Source organism: Ambystoma mexicanum, chromosome 5p, assembly GCF_040938575.1.
Source record: "Ambystoma mexicanum isolate Mex_15411 chromosome 5p, UKY_AmexF1_1, whole genome shotgun sequence".
Lineage (NCBI taxonomy): Eukaryota > Metazoa > Chordata > Amphibia > Caudata > Ambystomatidae > Ambystoma > Ambystoma mexicanum.
In genome coordinates, this window is record NC_090930.1 from 1145749730 (window position 1) to 1145771018 (window position 21289).

Genomic DNA, 21289 nt, shown 5'->3' on the forward strand with positions numbered 1-21289 from the left:
AGGTAGGGGTAGACATGAATCCCCCCTTTCCTAAGATGCGCTGCCACCACCACCATGAGCTTGGTGAAAACCTTCGGGGCGGAGGTCAATCCGAACGGCAGGACCCGAAACTGAAAGTGCGAGTCGCCAACTGCGAACCTCAGGTACTTCTTGTGCTTGGGATGGATCGGCACATAGAAGTAAGCATCCTTGAGTTTGAGAGACACCAACCAGTCCTGAAGTTGAAGGGCCTGGAGGACTTGAGAGAGAGAGTAACCATCTTGAACTTGTCCTTCCTGAGGAGTTTGTTCAAACCGTGCAAGTCCACGATGGGTCTCAATCCCCCGTCTTTCTTTGAAATCAAAAAATAAGGGGAATACCATCCCTTGTTCCTCTCCGCTACAGGCACCAGTTCTATGGCGCCTTTCTCCAGCAGGGCTTGAATTTCCTGCGCAAGGAGCAGATCCGGACTCTTCAAAGAGGTTCCCAGGTGGATTGTCGCGAGGCCTCTGCCGAAAGGGAAGACAGTAGCCGTGGGTTATGATCTCCAGAACCCACACATCTGAAGTAATGGCTCGCCACTCTACAAGATGCTGCGCCAGCCTTCCCCCAACCGGCGAACCATGGGACCTGGCATCATGACAGTGGTAGCGGCAGCGCCGTTGCCTGAGGGCAAAGAGGCAACTGCCCGAGCGGCCTTGGCACTTCAAGTACCCTTGTTTCCACCTCTGGCACTCTTACGGTGGCCTCTTTGACTGCTAGCTCCTCTCGCTTTACTGAAGGACGAGTAATAGCGAAAGGAACCTCCAATCCATTGATGTCCCCTAGGACGAAAAGGAGGAGGTTGTCGAACTGCAGCGCCCAACGACTTCGCTGCAGCTTTGGAGGTCTGCAACCTCTCAAGACTCTCGTCAGCCTTGCTGCCAAAAAGATGTTCACCGTCAAAGGGCATGTTGAGGAGCCGGGACTGCACATCAGGAGCGAACCCAGACTTGCTCGCCGCCATGGACTGGCTGACACAATCTGCCATGTCCAAACCCGACTGAACGGCCTCACACATGGCATCCTTGCCATCCTGAACCATAGCAAGGAAACCATCCCGTTCGTCCCCTTCGGGAATATGTTGAGCCGCTAATGCACCACAGTTCCACAGAGAGTGTGTGAAACGAGACAAGGCACATAAGGAGTTGGCCGCCTTATGCGCCATACCCCCTGAAGAAAACACTTTCTTCGCCCAGCCGTCAAAACGTTTGTCGTCCCTATCCGGAGGGATGGTAGGATACGCCGCCTGCTTTGCTGGGGCCATAGCCGCCTGCACCACCAAACTCTCCGGAGTGGGTTGCCTGGCAAGTAGCAGGGGTCGCTACTGGCTGGACGGTATTTTCACGACAAAGACTTGCCCACTGCCGGGAGACTCTCCGGAGCAGTCCAAGCCGCCGCCACCCTTCTCTGCAGAGCCATATGAAACAGCAATAACGGGACAGTGGGGGGACTAAGATCAAGGATGTCCCTGAGATCATCCTGAACGAACTCCCCTGGGAGAGCCGACCAACCCAAGTACTCGGTGACCCGAGACATAAGGCGCCGATTTGAAGAATCGGCATGAGTGCCAGGCTCCGGCCTACAAAACTCCACCTCCAGAGAGGTGTCCAGTCCACTGGCATCATGCAGTGACTGCCTCAGGTCATCAAACTGGCTATGGCCCGAGATAAATTCATCCAGAACCAAGCCTTCATCAGAGCCTTAATCACCTTCTGAAATGTACTCCAGGTGGTGAGAGGAAGACACCTGGGGACCAAAGCTATGCCTGACCTTAGCCAGAGCCTTTCTAGGGGCTAACCCCGTGCCACGGGGCCCCTCCGACACCAGCGCCTCGAAAGGTGTTGAGGGCGCCGAACGAGTCGGCGCCGGCAGAAACGGCGTCGACATCAGCTGCAGCGCCGCCAGCATCGACGGCGTCGACACAGGCCTCGAAGCCGGAACTCAGAGCGTGTCTCTCGACGACCTAGGCACCCGCCAGTGTCGACGACCCCCTCGGAGGCGGAGCCTCGAGAGAAATAGTCGACGACCTCGGCGCCACAGGCGTCGACGTCTTCTTCGAAGATGGCACAGGATCACGCGGTCTCGAGCTCATCGAGGACCGGGACCTGGAAAGGGCATGGCGAGAACGGCTACCCTTGTCCGAGCGGGACCTTTCCCGCGAGCCGTGCCGACCACCCGAGCCGGAAGGCGTACGAGCGGTGTCTCAACCAGTGCCGACCGACCCCACTCGGAGGCGCGGATGGATCGGTGCCCTGTGATTCAAGAATCGCTAGCATCTGCTTTCCGAAGGAAGCCCATTCTTCCGGTGTCGCTTGCATGCTGGGATAAGCGACCCGCCGACGGGCGGATTCCTTGGAAGAGGACGGGAAGGCGACCGATGCCGGCGCTTCCTGGAATGCCTCGAAGAGGCGGAGGAGTGGCGAGACTGACTCCTGGAAGGAGACCCACTGGACTTCCGACGATGACGCGGAGAGTCGCCTCTCGAGTCATCCGTCGAAAGCCCAATAGACCTCGACTTCCGGGGCTTAGACACCCGACCTACCGACAGCTTCTTCTTGCGTTCCCGCAAGGCCTTGGCCGTGAGCGACCGGCAGTCGACACAGTCGTCCGTATCGTAGGCTTCCCCGAAGCACCAGAGGCAGGCGTTGTGCGAGTCCGTGACCGACATCTTGGACCCACAGTGCCCGCATTTCTTGAAGACCGGACCCGGGGTTGAAGACGAAGTAGACATCTCCACAAACAGGTCTTCACAAAAACCGAGAAGAATACAGCAAACTCCAAAGAGTCGAGGCGTATCGAGATTCACGAAGCGAACACGTTCGCGGAAAACATGGAACTGAGGCTACGGGCGTTGTGCGTCCTACTTATCACATCGGGTGACGTCGGCCGTCGGAGGAGGTCCTCGAGGACGGCGCATCGACGTCATTGACGCAGGCTCCGAAGATTTTCCGAAGCAGCACAGCTGTGGACATTACCTGTCAGAGATATGGAATACGTCGGAGGACCCAATCCCCTCGAATGTCATTTTTAGGACAGTTTTCCTGAAGGCCAGCTAAGGGCTTAGTAAAACCATTCAACTGAGAGAACGTACAATACTCCACTCTTAGTATAAGGCTGTACCACCTGAATATATAGTAGCATAGACAGAGCAGCCAAGTTTATCTTAGGAGGGAGAGAGGGCTGTAGGAAGGTACAAAGAAGGAACAAGTTACTTACCTGTAACTGTTGTTCTCCAGCATGGGTCTGCAATGGATTCCCCGTTGTCAGGCTGGGACACCTCGGTAAAGAAAAAAAATCAGTTTGTTTCGTTTCTGTACTGTCTTTCTACTAATAACCAATCACTGGTCTCTGGGTCATACTGCCCCCAGCCAATGACTGCCCTCTACCTAAGCCCCTTCTCTGGCAGCCATCTTCAGATTTGGTAGCACGTAAAGTGGCAGTAGGACCAAGAGAAGAGCCGCAGAGGGGTAGGCGGGAGGGTTCGCATGTGAATCCATGCCAGACCCATGCTGGAGAACAACAGTTACAGGTAAGTAACTTGTTCCTTCTCCAGCATGGGGTCTGGCATGGATTCACATGCTCATGAATATAAGAAAACATAGCCGTATACACAGGTACAACCACGGGAGGTGGCAAATGGCTCAACATTAAGCATCACATAAAGTCAACATTAAGCAACTCTTACCTCCTCACCAGGCCCACCTTCAGGCGAACAGGTTGCGCAGCACTGCTTGGCCGACTCTGGACTCCTCCCTGGAATCCCGGTCGACGCAGTAGAATCTCGTGAAGGTGTGCGTCGACCTCCACATAGCAGCCATGCAGATGTCCAGCAGAGGCACACCAGACAAGAACGCCGTAGTAGCAGCGGTAGCTCTGGTCGAATAGGCTCTCGGAGGGCCGGGCAACAGTCGGTTGGCCAACCAATGACAGTGCATGATGCAGCCGGAGAGCCATCTGGAAATGGAAGCCTTCGAGAGAGCCTTCCCTTGGTTCACAGGTCCAAAGTTCACAAATAGCTGTGATGTCTTCCGAAAACTCTTCGTTCGGTCCACATAGAACTTAAGCGCTCTAGCTACATCCAGCAAGTGCAAAGTCCTCTCGGCCTGCGACGAAAAGAAAACTGGCAACACCAAGGGCTCGTCAAGATGGAAGTCCGACAGCACCTTGGGCATGAAAGAGGGGTTCATCCCCAGCACCACCCTCGTATCGTGAAAAGTCAAGTATGGAGGCTTGCAGGATAGGGCCTCAATCTCTCCCACGCATCGTGCGGTGGTGATGGCCACAAGAAACGCTGTCTTCCACGGTAGGAACTTCAACGGAGCCGAATGCAAAGGCTTGAATGGCGGTCCCATGAGCCTGGTCAGCACCACATTGAGCTCCCACGCCAGGGCTGGAGCCTTCACCAGCAGAACCCATTGGTACAGTCCCTTCATAAATTCTTTCACCAGTCGATGAGACCACAAGGACGACCGTCCTGTAGTTCTGGTGTATCGGGAGATTGCAGCCAGATGTATCTTGATGGAAGCGTGAGCTAGTCCAGCCTTGGCCAGCGACAGTAGGTATGGTAGCACTTGAGGTGCCGTAATCCGTAGAGGGTTAATCTTCTGTGCACGGCACCAGACAGAGAACCTCTTCCACTTATATCCGTAGCATTTGAGAGTTGAGGACGCCCTGGCCTTTGCAAGAACCTCTCTGCAGTCTGCCGGGATATCGTACCCTCCAAACTCGTGCTGCAGGAGCCAGGCCTGCGAGTTCAGAGACTCTGGGTCGTGATGAAGAATGGCGCCTCCCTCTCTGAAGAGAAGATCCACGTCCGTCGGCAGCTTGATTGGTGGGGACGTTGACAAGTCCAGAAGGTCCGGGAACCAGATCTGTCTCGGCCACACCGGTGCGACGAGGATCATCCTGCACCGGGACCTCTTGTGTTGGTTGAGGAGACGGAACGGCAACGGAGGAAACGCGTACAGAACAGGCCGTCCCAGGGGAACGAGAAAGCATCGCCCATGCTCCTCGGCTGAGGAAACCTGCTGGCGAACCTCTGGCACTTGGAGTTCGTCGCTGTCGTGAACAGGTCGATCTGGGTTTTGCCCCAACGTCGGAAGAGCCGATCCACCTGATCCTGGCGTAGTTCCCACTCGTGGCACGAGCGTAGCTCCCTGCTGAGTGAGTCGGCGATGGTGTTTATTCCTGCCAGGTGGAAGGGAACCAAAAACATCCCCTGGGAGACGGCCGAGTGCCACAGATCCTGGGTCTGCTTGGACAGGGCTGGGGATATGGTGCCTCCCTGCTTCCGGATGTAGAACATCGTGGTGGTGTTGTCGGTGAAAATCCTCACCACCTTGCCCTTGAGGGACGGGAGGAACGATCTGAGCGCCCCGAACACGGCCCGGAGCTCCAGGATGTGGATGTGAAGAGACTTCTCCAGGAGCCAAAGGCCTCTTACGTGGAGGTCTCCAGTGTGAGCACCCCATCCCTCCAGGGAAGCGTCCGTCGTCACCGTCTCCTGATACGCCGGGGTCTGAAAGTCCGTGCCTGCCGCAAGGTGCGCACGGGTGCCCCACCACTGAATCGCCCGACGGAAGACCTCGTTGAGCAGGATCCTGTCTTTGACGCTGCCCGCCGCCTGCATCCAGCGGGTGTCGAGGAACTCTTGTAGCGGACGCATCTTTAGTCTGCAAAGGCGCACTAGGTAGATGCATGAGGACATCATCCCGAGGAGGGACTTGATGTACCTCATCCTGGCCATGTCTGTGGCTAGCAGGCGCTGCACCTTGCCCAAAATGGCCTTCGTCCTCTCCTCCGACGGAGACACCAATCGCTCCACTGTGTCGAGCTTCGCTCCCAGAAACAGTGCCACCTGCGACGGAACCAGGTGGGATTTGGGGTAGTTGATGGCGAATCCCAGCTCCGTGAGTAGGCGGACGGTCCTCTGTGTGCGCGACGGCGAGTTCGCCTGTCCTTGCACAGATGAGCCAGTCGTTCAGGTAGGGGTAGACGTGGATCCCCTGCAGGCGCAGCCGCGCCCCCACTGGTGCTAGGCACTTGGTAAACACACTGGGTGCCTACTTCAATCCGAACGGCAGAGCTCTGAATTGGTAGCGACGTCCCTGGACTACAAATCTGAGGAACTTTCGGTGTCCTTTTAGAATGGGGATGGGGAAGTAAGCATCCTATAGGTCCAACGACGATAGGAATTCGTCCTCCTCCAGCTGTCCCAGCACGTGCTCGAGGGTGAGCATCCTGAAACTTGTTTATGAACATGACCATGATGAACTTGTTTAGCTGACGCAGGTCCAGGATGGGGCACCAACCGCCTGTCTTCTTTCTGACGAGGAAGTATCTTGAGTATACTCCGGAGCCCCGGAGCCTCTTGGGGACAAGCTCGATGGCACCTTTCTTGAGCATCGCCCTTACCTCCAACAGCAGTTGAGGGACATGATTCTCCTTCCTGGCCACGGGAGGAATGCAGGGACATTTCTTCAGGAATTCTAGCGAGTGCCCGCGGACCAGGGTATCCAGCACCCAACGGTCGGTGGAGATGGACTCCCACACGCTGACGAACTTCGTCAGCCGGCCTTCCACCGGGGTGCTTCGGTGGGGGCCCCGACGCTACGGCCAGTTCAGTCTTGTTTGGAAGTGGCCTTGCCACCTTGGCCTCCTTGACGACGGTGGCGAGATCCTCCTTGTTTGCCGCAACATCTGTAGGCTTCCTGGGACGAGGAGCGGGCCGCCTGGCGGTACGTAGAGGAGCCACCGTTGGATCCCTTGGAGGCCCCTTGTCTGCCTCCGGTGATCCAAAAGGGCCGTCATTGTAGGACTCCCAGGGCTCGGGCCGTCTCAGTGTCGCTCTTGATTGCCTGGAAAGCCTCATCTACCACCTTTCCAAACAGGTTGTTGCCGTCAAACGGCATGTCCAACACCCTGGTCTGAAAGTCTTGATGGAAGTGCGTTGCCTTGAGCCATCCTTGTCGTCGAAGGCAAACACTGTTACCTAACTGGCGAAATCCGGTGTCGGCAATGTCCGTTACCACCGTTATGCCGTGGTCCAACGCCACCTCACCTTCCTGCAGAATCTCTAGGGCCTCCACCCTCTCGTCTGGTAGGAAGTCCAGCAGGGGAGCTATCTTGTACCAAAGCTCCCTGTCGTAACGGGCCACAATCGCTAAGGCGCTGGCCGCCTTAATTGTCGTCGCTGCTGACGTGATGACCCGTCGCCCCATGGCGTCCAATTTCTTTCCGTCGCCGTCCGGTGGGGAAGTGGAGGTTGAAGCCAGCGCACCCGGCGCTTTCTTCTTGGCCGCTGCTGAGATGACCGAATCCGGCATAGGCTGGGCCCAGAGGCACAAGGGGGCGGCGTCGGGGACCCAGTACTTCTCGTACCGGTCCCTCTTGGCGGGCGTCATGGAAGGGTTCTTCAGGACGGCAAGTCCCTCGTCCCAGATAAAATTGAGTACCGGTACCGCAAGGACCGTCTTTCTCTTGGCCTCCCGCCGTTGGTAGAGAAAGCCTTCCTTCTTCTGTTCCTCCGGGCAGAGCTCGAAGAGCTCGGATGCCCTGGCTATCATGGCATGGAAAGATCCGATTTTGTCAGGAGGAGAAGCCCGAAGGGGTGGTGATGGAAGGTCTGTCCCGCCGTCACCACCGTCATCATCCGTCCCAGTCACTGTATCCGTCGCCGTGTCATCTCGGGGGTCCGGCAAGGGGGATGAGGGCTCCACAGGCCTTGTGGGCACAAAGGGCGGGGCGGACTCTCCTATGCTTGTTGGGAGGGCTTCCCGACTGTCATGGTTCTGGATCCTCCACCGGGGTTCGTGGTAATCTCGTCCTTATCTCGGTGCATAAGGATTGGATTGCCAACAAAATGGCCGCCGAGCTGTCCTGAGGCTCGGGCAATGGCTGCGACGGGCGGGATGGCTGCTCCTCCACTGGGCCTTCGTCATCGCCCTCATCGCTTTCTTCGATCACATCAGCAGGATCTCTCCCGTGGGATCGTACATCCTCGAACCTCTCGTTGAGGCCCTTCACGGCTTCCACCAGCTCCTCCTCAGAGGCTGAATCTGTGTCCGTAATGGCCACCGCTCCCCCTCTTTTTCCACCAGGGTCTTGTCGATGGGCTGGAAAGAGGATTCCCTCCGCAGTGGCAGGGAAACTCTGGGCCCCGAGGTCGCCTCCACTGGCGTAGTCTCCGCCGGCTTCGCCAGGGCCACTGCGACTTCCTCGATAGAGGCCTTCGCCGGTTGGATCAGGGCCCTCACCACCTTAGGTGCGTCATGGGCCTGGCCTTCACCTTGGGAGGAGGGTCACCGCCTCGCTCCCCCTCGGCTCCCTTCGAGATCGACCAGGCCCTCTCCAGAAGCTTACCCGGGTTCTCCGATTTCCTCTTCCCTGAACCAGAGCGTTGGCTCGTGGTTGATGGTGCCGGGGAAGGCGCGTCCTGCCTGGCAGCCGAAGAGCCTGATCGTTCGGCGCTCCTGGTGCCCGCAGACTCGCGGTGCTTAGCCTTCTGTTGGGCCCCTGTCGCCGGGGCGCCCTCACAGGGCTTAGAAGACCGCTTGGACCTTTTCTTCTACTCACCTGCTGGGCCCTTCAAAGCAAAAACAGAGTAAAAGCTCGAGAGCTATAGCACGAGGACTCCCAACACTTGAACGTGCGGTAAAAATCTGAAGATGGCTGCCAGAGGAGGGGCTTAGGTAGAGGGCAGTCATTGGCTGGGGGCAGTATGACCCAGATACCAGTGATTGGTCATTAGTAGAAAGACAGTTAAGAAATGAAACAAACTGATTTTTTCTTTACAGAGGATTCCCAGCCTGACGACGGGGAATATTCATGAGCATGTGAATCCATGCCAGACCTCATGCTGGAGAAATTGTAGTATACCAAGGGTTCAACAGAAACACTTCCAACCAGAAGTATTATACAAAATACATTTTTATTATAAATACAATTAGGCCGGGTTAAGTATTGGGGTATGCTTGAAGGTACACAGACCAAAACATGAACCTTGTTTAGAAAACCAACAGTATTTCTAGACAAGTCAGAACTTCTGAAACACATTTAGTACACGGCACACATATTCATGGGGAATAAAACCATACATTAGTTTGATTACTTTCAGTAATACAAGGGTAGTAGACCCTAGCAGTTGTGCAGTGACAATCACTTAGCAAACCAATCTGCAAGCATACTTTTCTGAATAGTGGAACAGTATAAACCTACGACCACATTCAGGATAACACACAGTTGTATTAGGTTAGTAAAACCGTTTGGTGTAATATACAATTACAGTTGCTGTTCAGCTCAGTGGAACACAGCCTACGGTAAGCAAGAACTCTTTACACCAATTTAGGATTGCACTGGGCAGATGAGGGTCAGCTACACCTACAGAACACTTTTTAAGAATGGCACAGCTATTCTAGGCAGGTAAAACCTAATGTTGTAATATACTATTACAGTTGCTTTTAAGGTCAGTGGAACACAAACTAAAGTAAGCAATAACTTTCTAACTTATTTTAGGATGGCCAAAGGGAAGTAAAACCGACATACCTTTTAAAGGAGCCATCAGAAACCTAAAGGTAGGTATAAACCCAAGACTGTTTTAGCATCTGTATTAAACGGACCAGGGAAAGCAAAAGCCAATGTTACACTTTATGAATGACTCAATGCTATTCACGGTAGGTAAAACCCAAGGCAGACTTAGTTTAGACAAACTATACAGGAGGTCGAGGGAAGCAAGTCCCAGTTGGTGAACTCACAAACTAGTATTCTGAAAGAAACAGTGAAGTGAAGCCAACAGCATTACTTTTGGAAAGAGGCACAACCAATTCACAGGTGAGTAAAATAACCTTGCATATACTTTTCAGAATGGCACAACACACATTCATGTTAAGAGCTTTCTTAACTGCTCACTCTAAGAGTTAGTTACCAACTAACTCCTTCACAAGTAAGTACATTTTTAAAAACTTGTTATATTTTTCAAGGCAGAATATTTTTTTTATCCAGTCCTTCCCTATTCTATTGCATGAGTTCTCTCAGAGCCAGAAGAGGGCACCTAATGGTCCAGGTGACCGCTGTAGGCAGGGTGATAGAGGGTGCAGTTGCAGAAAAAGTCAGAGTTCCAGTGGAAGACTATTCAAACAAGTAGTACACTTTAGAGTTAGTTGGGGTTCAGGCACTTCAAAGTAGACGCCCTAGGAGGATTCCAGCAGTGTGTTACGCTCACCTGGCATCCACAGGGACGCACCCAGCCAGGTTACTCACTAGTATGCTTCTCAGCTTTGCCCTGATGTGGTCTGCGGGGAAGGTTCTGCCTGAAATAAAGGAGGACTGTGATCAAGACTGACCGACTGAGATAAGTATCCTCCCTCCAGCCACATATGATTTCAGTCCCTCTGGCGCCCTCTCCTCACCTTGTGGTAGAATTAGGCGTGCTCTCCGTCCTGCCTTCTTTGCAGGGGCGCGTTGTCTTTCATGGGCGAGTGCGGTCCAGTTACTTCACCGACGCCGGCCCGTTTGATATTGTTCAGGTAGGTCTTATTGCTGTTCTTTAGTTTGGTTGCTATCCTGCATGCCTTTCTTTGTTTAAAATGTATTTTTTCTCCCTTAGGTATGCGGATCTTCAGCGCGGCGAACTGGCTTGGTTGAGCCCCGCTGGTAAATGATGGCGCATTAACAGCGCTATGATGCGGTAAATAAGCACTATGCACAGCGCTGCAAAGTCTTGCCTTTGCTAACTTGTGTTTTCCTTCCTTGTAGGTCGCGGTGTTCGTCAGCCCGAGTGGAATGTCCGGAGTGGTGCCAGCCAAGAGGCAACCAGCCAGGTAGGCCTTTTGAGCAGTTCATAATTTGTAAATGTCTCTACTGCTTGCTTTAATGTTGCCTCTATCTTCCCCTTTCAGGTCGTTCTGTCCGGGAGGCGTGCAGATTCGAGGAAGCTGTTCTCAGTAGCTGCGAGTGTTTAAAGATGAAGACTGCAGGTGAGATGCTGCTGCTAATGATGTTCCTTTTGTCTCCTTGCAGGTTCTGCTTCTCCGAGGTTTGAGGGAATAGCTGGACACGGTTAACGTCACGTTGCAAGCTGCAAAGTAACGTGTAGCGTGTTGTCTTGCTCAGGTGTGGTTTAAATAGCCCCAACAAAATAGTCCAGGTAAAGTAGTCCCTAGGCTACCACACCCAAAACACTAGACAGCATAGCTTGGTTCTTAGGAACCAAGCTATGTGGATGCCTCCATGTTGGCTGACAATACAATAAAGTAGTTCCCAAGCACACTGTTTTTCATGGTGTATGAGCCTGGCGCCATAGGCGCCAGGACTGGCCCCATGAGGGCTTTTGAAGAGAATGCCAGGCTCTAGAGGCCCGAGTCCTGACTCCACCTGGCCAATGGGTTTGCCAAAGGGGGATTTAGGTGAGGGTCATGACACTACTTGCCAAGTTTGCATCGACAGAAGCCCCTGAAAGGACGATTTCTCCCTTTGAGTTGGTGGGACCAATCAACTCCAAAGTAAGCCACCTGGACACCCATCTCAGAGCTGGTTGAATTTCCTCAGAGCTGCTGCAGGAATCGTATAGCCATGGAGAGGGACACCAGATTGTGTCTGTTACTTTTAAGCTGGCCTAAAGCTTTTGGAAGATCCTCCGGACTCCCACGAAGCAGGACTGGCCAACCTGAGCCCCCCCAGCAGAGTACAGGACCCCAGAAGTAAGGACAGTCCACCTTGACAGCCAGGAAACGCGCTTATTGCCATTTGCTGTAACGCACGGAGCTGAAACGCTAAACAGCCACTGAAAGTGAAGTTTGCCAGTTTCCAGTCTTGACAGTCCCAGTGCAGGAGTCCCAACGTCCTCCCTCTTGTCGCCATGACTGAGGCCCAGGAACAGTGAGATCTGCAGAGCGGCACAGGAACAGAAGTCATCAGCTGCATCTCTTCTTCTTTACCAAGGTACTGTAAAACAAGTCTAAGAGAACTAGGTCTTACTGTAGAAGTGCTTGTAAATTCCACAACTGTCAAGTGTAATCAGCCTGTGGCCCTCCATTTGATTCTTCTTTACATCAAAGTCTCCTAAGAACCTGTGCAAAGACATTTCCATGTCCTTACCTGAAGTGCTGCATCCTATAAAAAAGACTTTTGCCCATTGACTTTGGCTTAGCCTATTTAAATTGAATGACTCCTCTAAGTGTTATCTGAAAGTATTTGCCCAGTTTATGAATATTTGTAATTTCTTGTGTTCCAATAGCCCTTGCCTTTTACCAACTTTTAAATAGTATTCTGAATGCCAACAGTAAGGTATTAATGTCCCCAGCACCCTTGTTACTGAAGTCTCCTGTGGGTGGAGGTTGTGTCTGTGGGCCATCCCAAAAGGGCCTTGTCCGATTCAGAAACTCAAAGTGTACTGTATTGAAGTATATTTGTGTGATACTATTCAATCGCTCCCTTCTGAAGAAGGCATTATAACTGAATGATACATTATTAATGGTTTATACAAGAAACCTTGAGTGTAAGAGTTTATTTGAATACCTGTAACTGAGAATCTTTGTGCAACTCCACTGCAGCTCACATTTCCCCCTCTTGAGATGAGCATGGCTGCTCAACACGCTACCAAAACTGTGTAGTACAAGCTTACGCCAAAGGTGGGGTTGCCTAAACCTGTAGTCATAGTTGTTCATAGTGTTGCCAGAGGGTACAGCATTCAAACTTTGCCCAACAGCCTCACACAAAGGCTCCATGCAAAGGCTCACAGTGATTCCCGTCTGGGATCTGGAGGGGATCCAGGCCTCCAGATGAACAAGTTACTTTCTTACCTGGTAACATTCTTTCAATGGGATGTTCCGACGACTTATTCCACATCTATGACAGGTAATCACCACAGCTGTGCTACTTCAGAAAATGTTCGGCGTCTGCGTCCTGTGTTGGTGACGTCGATACGCTGTACGAGTGCCTCCGTCGAGCTGACGTCACCGAAAGTAGGACGCACAACACCCGTAGCCTCAGTTGTAGTTTTTTCCCAGAACGTGTGGCACCAATCTTCTGCCAGAAAAACCACAGAAAGCCTTGCAGAAACGTAAGCTGAAATCGCATAAGAAATTCTGTAGCGGGGCATGCTGGGAGGGAACGATGTGGAATAGGTCGTTGGAACATCCCATCGAAAGAACGTTACCAGGTAAGAAAGTAACTTGTTCTTCGAAGGGATTGGTTTCTCCGACGTATTCCACATCTATGACAGACTCCCACAGCAGTACCAACGTATGGGGAAAGAATTTAGAATGTAGGAATTTAGAATGCCCAATTAAATTGCAGAATAAAGGACCGCCTTGCCAAAGGCCAAATCTTGCCCATGGATAGAATCCAGGGAAAAATATTTCACAAAAGTATGGACAGAGACCCATGTGGCTGCTTCACAAATGTTAGGAATGGGAACACCCTTCTGCAGAGCAGTAGAGGCAGCCACACCCCTGTAAGAAAGGCCCGTAAGCCTATCGGAGGTTCCTTACCCACCAAGCGGTAACATTAAGAAATTGTCAAGATAATCCATCTAGACAAAGTCTGCTTAGTAACAGCTTGTCCCAAACGCCTTCCAGCGTATCCTATAAAGAGCTGATCGTCCACTCTGACCCGGCACATGCGAGAGATGTAGAAATTTAAAGCTCTCCTAGGATCCAACCTATGGAACCTCACCTCTTCCTTACCAGGATGCGGAGGAGAATAGAACGCCAGAAGAATAACTTTTTGACTTAAATGAAATTCTGACACCATTTTCGGAAGAAAAGGATGAACCCTAAGGACAACCCTGTCCTTATGTAACACCATGAAGGGTGGCTCAATGGAAATTGCATGCAACTCACTCACTCTGCAAGAGGAAGTTACCGCAACTAAAAATACAGTTTTCAAAGTCAACAGTCTAAAAGGACAAGAATGTAAAGGCTCAAACAGAGCTCCCATTAGGAATTTTAGAACTAGGTTCAAATCCCAACTGGGCACCTGGAAAGGTGACGGTGGGAACACATTAGTTAGCCCTTTCAGAAACTGAGAAATCAAAGGAATCTTAAAATAAGAACATTCCTCAGACGAGAGCTTAAATATGGACACTGCCGACAGGTAACCTTTAATGGTACCCACTTGCAGGCCCTTGCGTGCTAACGAAAGCAAAGAAAGACAGAACCACAGGAATGGCACATGAAAAAGGATCCACATTCATAAACCTGCAACAGTCACAGAACTTTCTCCAACGGCACAGGGACTTTGTTGCAGGCCTTCTGGCCAAAAACAACACCTCCATCTCGTCTTCAGGGAGATCCCAATCCTTATACCACAATCTTTTAGAAGCCAAGCATGAAGGTTGAGGGACTTAACCTCTGGATGGAGAACCTGACCCCCCTCCCGTGAGAGCAGATCGTCTCGAAAGGGAAGGCGGCGTGGAGGGCAGATGGACATGTCGAGAAGGTCCGGGTACCACGTTCTCCGGGCCCATGCCGGAGCAACGAGGATCATTCGGGAACTGAACCTCCGTAACCTCCTAAGCACTTGCGGAATGACGGGGACTGGAGGAAACGCTTACAGCAGTGGGAAGGAGCACTCCACTACGAATGTGTCCCCTAAGGCTCCTCTTGGAGGAAATTCCAATGAGAAGCATCTTTCGAACTTCCAGTTGACACTGGTGGCGAAGAGATCCACTTGAGGGGTCCCCCAAAGGGCAAAGATCTCCAGGAGAATCTCCTGAGCCAGCTCCCACTAGTGAGAGACCATGCTCTGCCTAATCAGAGCGTCCGCCACCTTGTTTTTGTCTCAGGGCAGATGAACTGCCGAGATCGAAATTTCCTGCTGGATGGCCCAGAACCAGAGCTGCAACGCCTCTCTGCACAGAGGAAGTGACCCTGCCCCCTCCTTTTTGTTGAGGTAGTGCATGGCCACTGTGCTGTCCGTCAGAATCAGGACATTCTTCCCTCGCATAGTCAGCAGAAAAGCCTTCAGAACTAGCCTGATGGCCCTCAGCTCCAACAGATTGATATGGAGTCTGGACTCCGACGGAGACCAACGACCGCTGACTCAACTCGTTGGCTTGAGCTCCCCATCCCGTGAGGGATGCGTCCGTCACGAGCGTCACCTCCGGCCAGGGTAGCCAAAATGAAGCCCCCTTCATCAGATTGCCTTCGAAAGCCCACTACAGAATATACTGGGTGACTGAGGGCGGCACCTGAACGGGATCTGACATCCTGCCGGAGAACTGCGACCACTGCATCTTGAAAGCCCACTGCAGAGATCTCAATCGCAGCCTGGCCTCTGGCACCAGGAGAATGCAGGATGCCATGAGGCCAAGCAACCTCAAGAACTCGAATGCCGGGAGACTCTGCATGTTGAAACTTGTGCATCATCTGCAGAATGCGATGAGCCCTCACCTGGTGAGGGGAAACGCTGCCCCAGGGATGTGTCTAGAACTGCTCCGATGTACTGGAGCCGCTGGGTTGGCGTCAATTGGGACGACTTTAAGTTGAGGGAGATGCCCAGCCTGTGAAGAGAGTGGCAGGTGACTGACGGATGATCCAGGACTTGCTTGGGAGAGCGCGCCCTGATCAACCAATCTTCCAGGTAGGGGTAGACGTGAATCCCCCCTTTCCTGATATACGCTGCCACCAACACCATGAGCTTGGTGAAAACCCTCGGGCGAAGGACAATCTGAACAGCAGGAGCCGAAACTGAAAGTGCGAGTCGCCAACCGCGAACCTCGGGTACTTCTTGTGCTTGGGATGAATCGGCACATGAAATTAAGCGCCCTTGAGGTCGAGATACACCAACCAGTCCTGAAGTTGAAGGGCCTGGAAGACTTGAGAGAGAGTAACCATCTTGAACTTGTCCTTCCTGAGGAGTTTGTTCAAACCACGCAAGTCCATGATGGGTCTCAATACCCAGTCTTTCTTCTGAATAAAAAAATAAGGGGAATACCATCCCTTGTTCCTCTCCGCTACAGGCACCAGTTCTATGGCGCCTTTCTCCAGCAGGGATTTGATTTCCTGCGCAAGGAGTGGATCCGGACTCCTCAAAGAGATTCCCTGGTGGATTGTCATGAGGCCTCTGCCAGAAAGAAAGAGTAGCCGTGGGCTATGATCTCCAGAACCCACACATCTAAAGTAATGGCACGCCATTCTACAAGAGGCTGCGCCAGCCTTCCCCCAACCGGTGAACCATGGGACATGGCCTCATGACTGAGCTGAAGCGGTTGCGGCAGTGCCTGAGGGCAAAGAGGCAACTGCCCGGGCAGTCTTGGCACCTCGAGTACCTTGTTCTCCACCTCTGGTACTCCTACGTGGGCCCCTTTGACTTGCAGCTCCCCTCGACCTACCAAAGGTAGAGTAGTATCGAAAGGAACCTCCCCTCCATTGCTGTCCCCTAGGACGAAAAGGCAGAGTTTGGCGAACTGCAGCGCTCAAAGACTTTGCTACAGCTTTGGACATCTGCAACCTCTCAAGGCTCTCGTCAGCCTTGCTGCCAAAAAGATGGTCACCATCAAAGGGCATATTGAGAAGACTGGCTTGTACATCCGGAGCAAACCCCGACTTCCGCAAATCTGCGCATCACGGTGCTCGCAGCCATGGACCGGCTGACAGTCTGCCACTTCCAGACCCAACTGAGCCGATTCACACACGGCATCCTTGCCATCGTGTACAAGGGCAAGAAAGCCATTCCGTTCCTCCCCTTCGAGAATATGTTCAGCCGCCAATGAAACAATTCCACAGAGTGTGAGTGAAACGAGCTAAGGCGCACACGGAGTTGGCTGATTTCAAAGCCATACCCCCTGAAGAAAAGGCTTTCTTTGCCCCACTGTCAAAACGTTTGTCGTCCCCATCAGGAGGGATGCTAGGGTATGACGCCTGTTTTCTTGGGGCCGTAGGCACCTGCACCACCAAACTCTCCGGAGTAGGGTGCATGGACAAGTAGCCGGGGTCGCCACTGGATGGGTGGTATTTTTTCGGCAACGACTTACTCACTGCCGGGAGACTCTCCAGAGCAGTCCAAGCCGCCGCCGCCACCCTTCTTTGCAAGGCCATATAGAATGGCATTACCGGGTCAGTTGGTGGCCCTTGGTCCAAGATATCTGTCAGGTCATCCTACAGAAAATCTACTGGTGGCGCAGATCACCCCAAGTACTCTGTCACCCTCGACATCAGCCACCTGTACGAAGAGTCAGCATGTGTACCAGGCTCAGGCCTGCCAAACTCAACCTCCGGGGAGGTATCAAGACCACTGGCATCGTGCAAAGACTGACGGAGGTCTTCAAACTAGCTAGACCAGACAATATTTCATCAGGAACCGCATCCAGAACCAAACCTTCCTCAGACCCTTCCTCCACCTCAGAAATATAATCCAGAGGCTGGAATAAACCCCTGGAGGAGGGGCCAGAAAAAGTCTCAAAGACAGGTCTTGCCGACTTCTTCAGGGCCTTCCTCGTTGTTTCCACCGATGCAAGGAGTACATCCGATAAAGCATCCTTGAAAGACGTCGACAGAATCGGCGTCGAGGTTGAGCGTGGCACCGATAGCTTCAACACAGGACTCGAGGGCGGAGCCCCGAGCATGTCCGACAGCCTCAGCGCCAATGGCGTCGAGGTCTTCCTCAGAGGCAGAGCCTCGAGAGAGTCCCTCGACGGACATGGTGCCGATGGAGTCGACGTCTTCCTCAAAGACCTCACAGGCTCCGACGGTCTCGAGGGCGTCGAGGACCGGGACCTGGAGCGGGCATAACTAGAGCGATCCACCTTGCCCAATCGGGACCTCGAAGGCGCCTGACGGTCGTGCCGACCACCCGAGCCCGAAGGCATGCGAGCGGTGGCCCTAGCACGTTCCCTGCCAGCTTCTTTCAAAGGCGCGGACGGAACCGAGCCCTGCGACTGAAAAATCGCCATCATCTCCGTACGAAATGCATCCCATTGCGCAGGAGAGGAGTGCTTATTGGGACAAGCAACCCGCCGATGGGCGGAGTCCTTGCACGAGGATGGGGAAGGCAACCGATGACGGCACTTCCGCGAGTGCCTCGAAGAGGCAGAGGAATGGCGGGAACCACTCCGGGACCGAGACCCCCCCCGAACTTGCGCCAAGGACGCAGAGAGTCGCCCCTCGAATCGTCGGTCGAAAGCCCAGCAGATTTTGACTTTCGGGGCTTGGAAACCCTACTGACAGAAAGCTTCTTCCGCTCCTGCAAGGCCTTTGATTTTAATGACTGGATATCGTCACAATCATCCGTGGCGTGGTCCTCACCAAGGCACCAGAGGCAGGCGTTGCGCGGGTCCGTAAGCGACATCTTGGAACCGCAGTCCCAACACTTATTGAAACCCGGCCGCGGGGTAGAAGACGACGAAGACATGCTGTCTTCACAAATGAACAAGGGTGAAGACCGATAGAATATAACTCTGAAGGACCGAGGGGCGCCAAGATCCCCGAAGCAAACATGTTCGTGGAAAAAACGGAACTGAGGCTACGGGCGTCGTGCGCCCTACTTATAACACCCGGTGACGTCGGCTCGACGGAGGCCATTGAGGGCAGCTTATCGACGTAGATAATTTTCCAAAGCAGCACAGATGTGGTGATTACCTGTCAGCTGTGGAATACATCGGAGGACACAATCCCCTCGAAAAGGGGCGCGAGAGGCCTTTTTACACATGAAAATCTTGTAAATACGACAGCTTTATTATTTTCCTGTGTACATTTACACACAATTTTAGAGCAGAGGGCAATGCAAAGATCAGGTTACTTGACAGAAACTAGAATGCTTCTTTTGATTTTTATCTATATGGATGTAATTGTAAGCCATTGATAAACGCCTCAGAAAATGTATTTCTCGAAAGCCTTTCAAAAAAAGAAACTGCACATTGTGATAAAAGGAATGGTTTATTTCCATTCAGCTTCTGCAGTGTTGCTGATCATGGAGCAAACAGAAGCACTGTGCGTATTGTTTTTCCGTAGCATTTTAGGATTGTAAAATTAATAAAATGGAAAATTAAGTTGCAATTGAGAATTAATATTTTGTAACATTACACTTTTTTTCCAGTGAAAGTAAACCAGAATTGCACAGTTGTATTTTTCAGAGTTCCCCTGCTGTGTGCATAATCATGCAGAGGCAGATCATTTTTACACTCCTAATTTAATTTGCACTCTAATTACAAAAACTATCAAGGAAAAAGTGCTTTCTCTAAGGCTGGTCTTCTGCTAGCGACTCAAAATATACAACCTTTGCACTATTTTAATTGCAATCTGTGCATCACATTAAGAGACTGGTGTCGAGTCTCCCTGGAATGGGTGGGAGGAAAGCAAGATCCCCCCCCTAAATGTACACAAATAGTAGACAAACTCCCCTGGAGACTTGCGCCAAATTAGATAGTTGATAGAATTGTTTAATAATCACAATTAAACAACTGCAAGCTAGTAAGGAAGAGGAAAGGTTGCATAGACTGGACCCAAAAAGGGCTCTGTTTCTACATTTCCAGATTGGCAAATCTTAGAATCAACAGCAGCCCTCGAGAGACGACGACTCCGCGGCCTCCAATACAGCGCCCTCTGGTGAAAAAAAAATTCCTAAGCAGCAAAGCTGCAAGACAAGATATCCAAGATGATGAATACGTGGGAGGATCAAATTGAAAGAACGTTACAGTTGGTAAGTAACTTGCATATCATGCATAATAGGGAAATTAATGTTACTATCTGCCCTGATTTGAGAAAGGCTTACATTGCCGAAACACGTGTCATCATAAGGAGCAAATGGGCAATTATGATGAAACAATAATTTGACCCTATAACAAAGCTATTCAATTGTGATTATTAAACAATTCTATGAACTATCCAATTTGGCGCAAGTCTCCAGGAGAGTTTGTCTACTAATTATAAAAATAAGGGTGTAAAATGATGACTATGCATGGTCTAGTTTGCATCCATTCAACCTTGCAGTCAATGGGGTACATTACTATAAATGGTCATTGGAAGCAGAGTTTTTGTTGAAGGGTGAGTGATTGCCATTATGCCAATCACAGGTGTTATATCCTCTCAAATCTTTAAGTCTACAATTAAAACATCCAAAATCTGACTTCTCCATGAAGTTCAAGCACTGTTAAAAAAGCAATAGAAACTCAGCAAAACCTATCACTGTGATAATCCAGATAGGTATTTAACTTTATGTAGCCCTTCATACATGGTTCGTCCAACATCTAGGCACTGATTATTAAACCTCAGTCGATACTCAGTTAACGGACCTCTGAAGGATGTTAGCCAATATGATAGCTCAGCCGGTTGAGCACTCGTTGCTGCGATCTGTGCATGATCTGTAGGTTGCAGGTTCGAATCCCGGCAAGGCCAACCCAGCCTTTCATCCTTTCAAGGTCGATAAAGGAGTACCGACTTTGGTTTGGTGATAATTGTGATGAATATGTTCTATGTACAGCTCTTTGCCAAAAGTGCTATATAAATAACCATTTGACCATGAGATAAGACATAGAATTTAGCATAGAGTTCTTGCCTCTCTGCACTGTTGTATCATAACATTGGCATACCATTAGGTAGTAATAGCTCCAGGAAATGAGGACTTTCATTAATCATCAAAAGACTATTCTGCTAACGAACCTCAAAACACAATACAATTCATGCTTGCTTTACTATGTAATTGGCTAGGTTTTTATGTTTTCAACATTTAAATATATACAGGAGAGATCAAATGGCCAGACAGAGAAATAATCAAAAGTGTATTCTGTGTCAATGCAGTAAACTAACATAGTAATGATTGCCATACAGTTTTTGCACACGTCGGCTGGATGTCACATGCATTTTACTCTTGCAAAGGAGAAACGTCATTTACTCTCTTAATCATATTTACTCTCAAAGTTTAAAAATGGGGAGTAAAATACTCCCACCTCAAAATCTTATCTAGAGCACTGAGGGGATCCTCCATGACGATGCCTGCTTTGCTTACGCGGTGCAAGGCTTGCGGCGCAGCGTTGCACCAAATATGCTTGATATCTTTGTATATGAGGTAAGAGCTCAAACATCCCTCCCTCTCCACATCTACCGTGATGTCCCCCCCACCCATCACCTAATGAGGGCCCTTGTGCTTCTAACCAACTCTGGTCCTCACCTCTGTGTCTTTACCAAAAACTGCTCCCCTAATCTTCTGCTTCACCATTCGCTCCCACCGTTATTGCTCATTCTGCTGCTCTAATCTACATGCCTCCAAACAAAGTGCTGCAGAGAAACAATGCCTATTAGCCAACATGCGCACATTTGCACTTAGATTGGTAATT

The 21289-nt window shown here is 51.3% G+C and overlaps 1 protein-coding gene across 2 annotated transcripts in view; it reads right to left on the reverse strand.

Annotated features, from left to right (window-relative positions):
• Nucleotides 1–21289, reverse strand: part of DROSHA (drosha ribonuclease III) — a 1388683-nt gene that overhangs the window by 778072 nt on the left and 589322 nt on the right. The window lies entirely within an intron of this gene.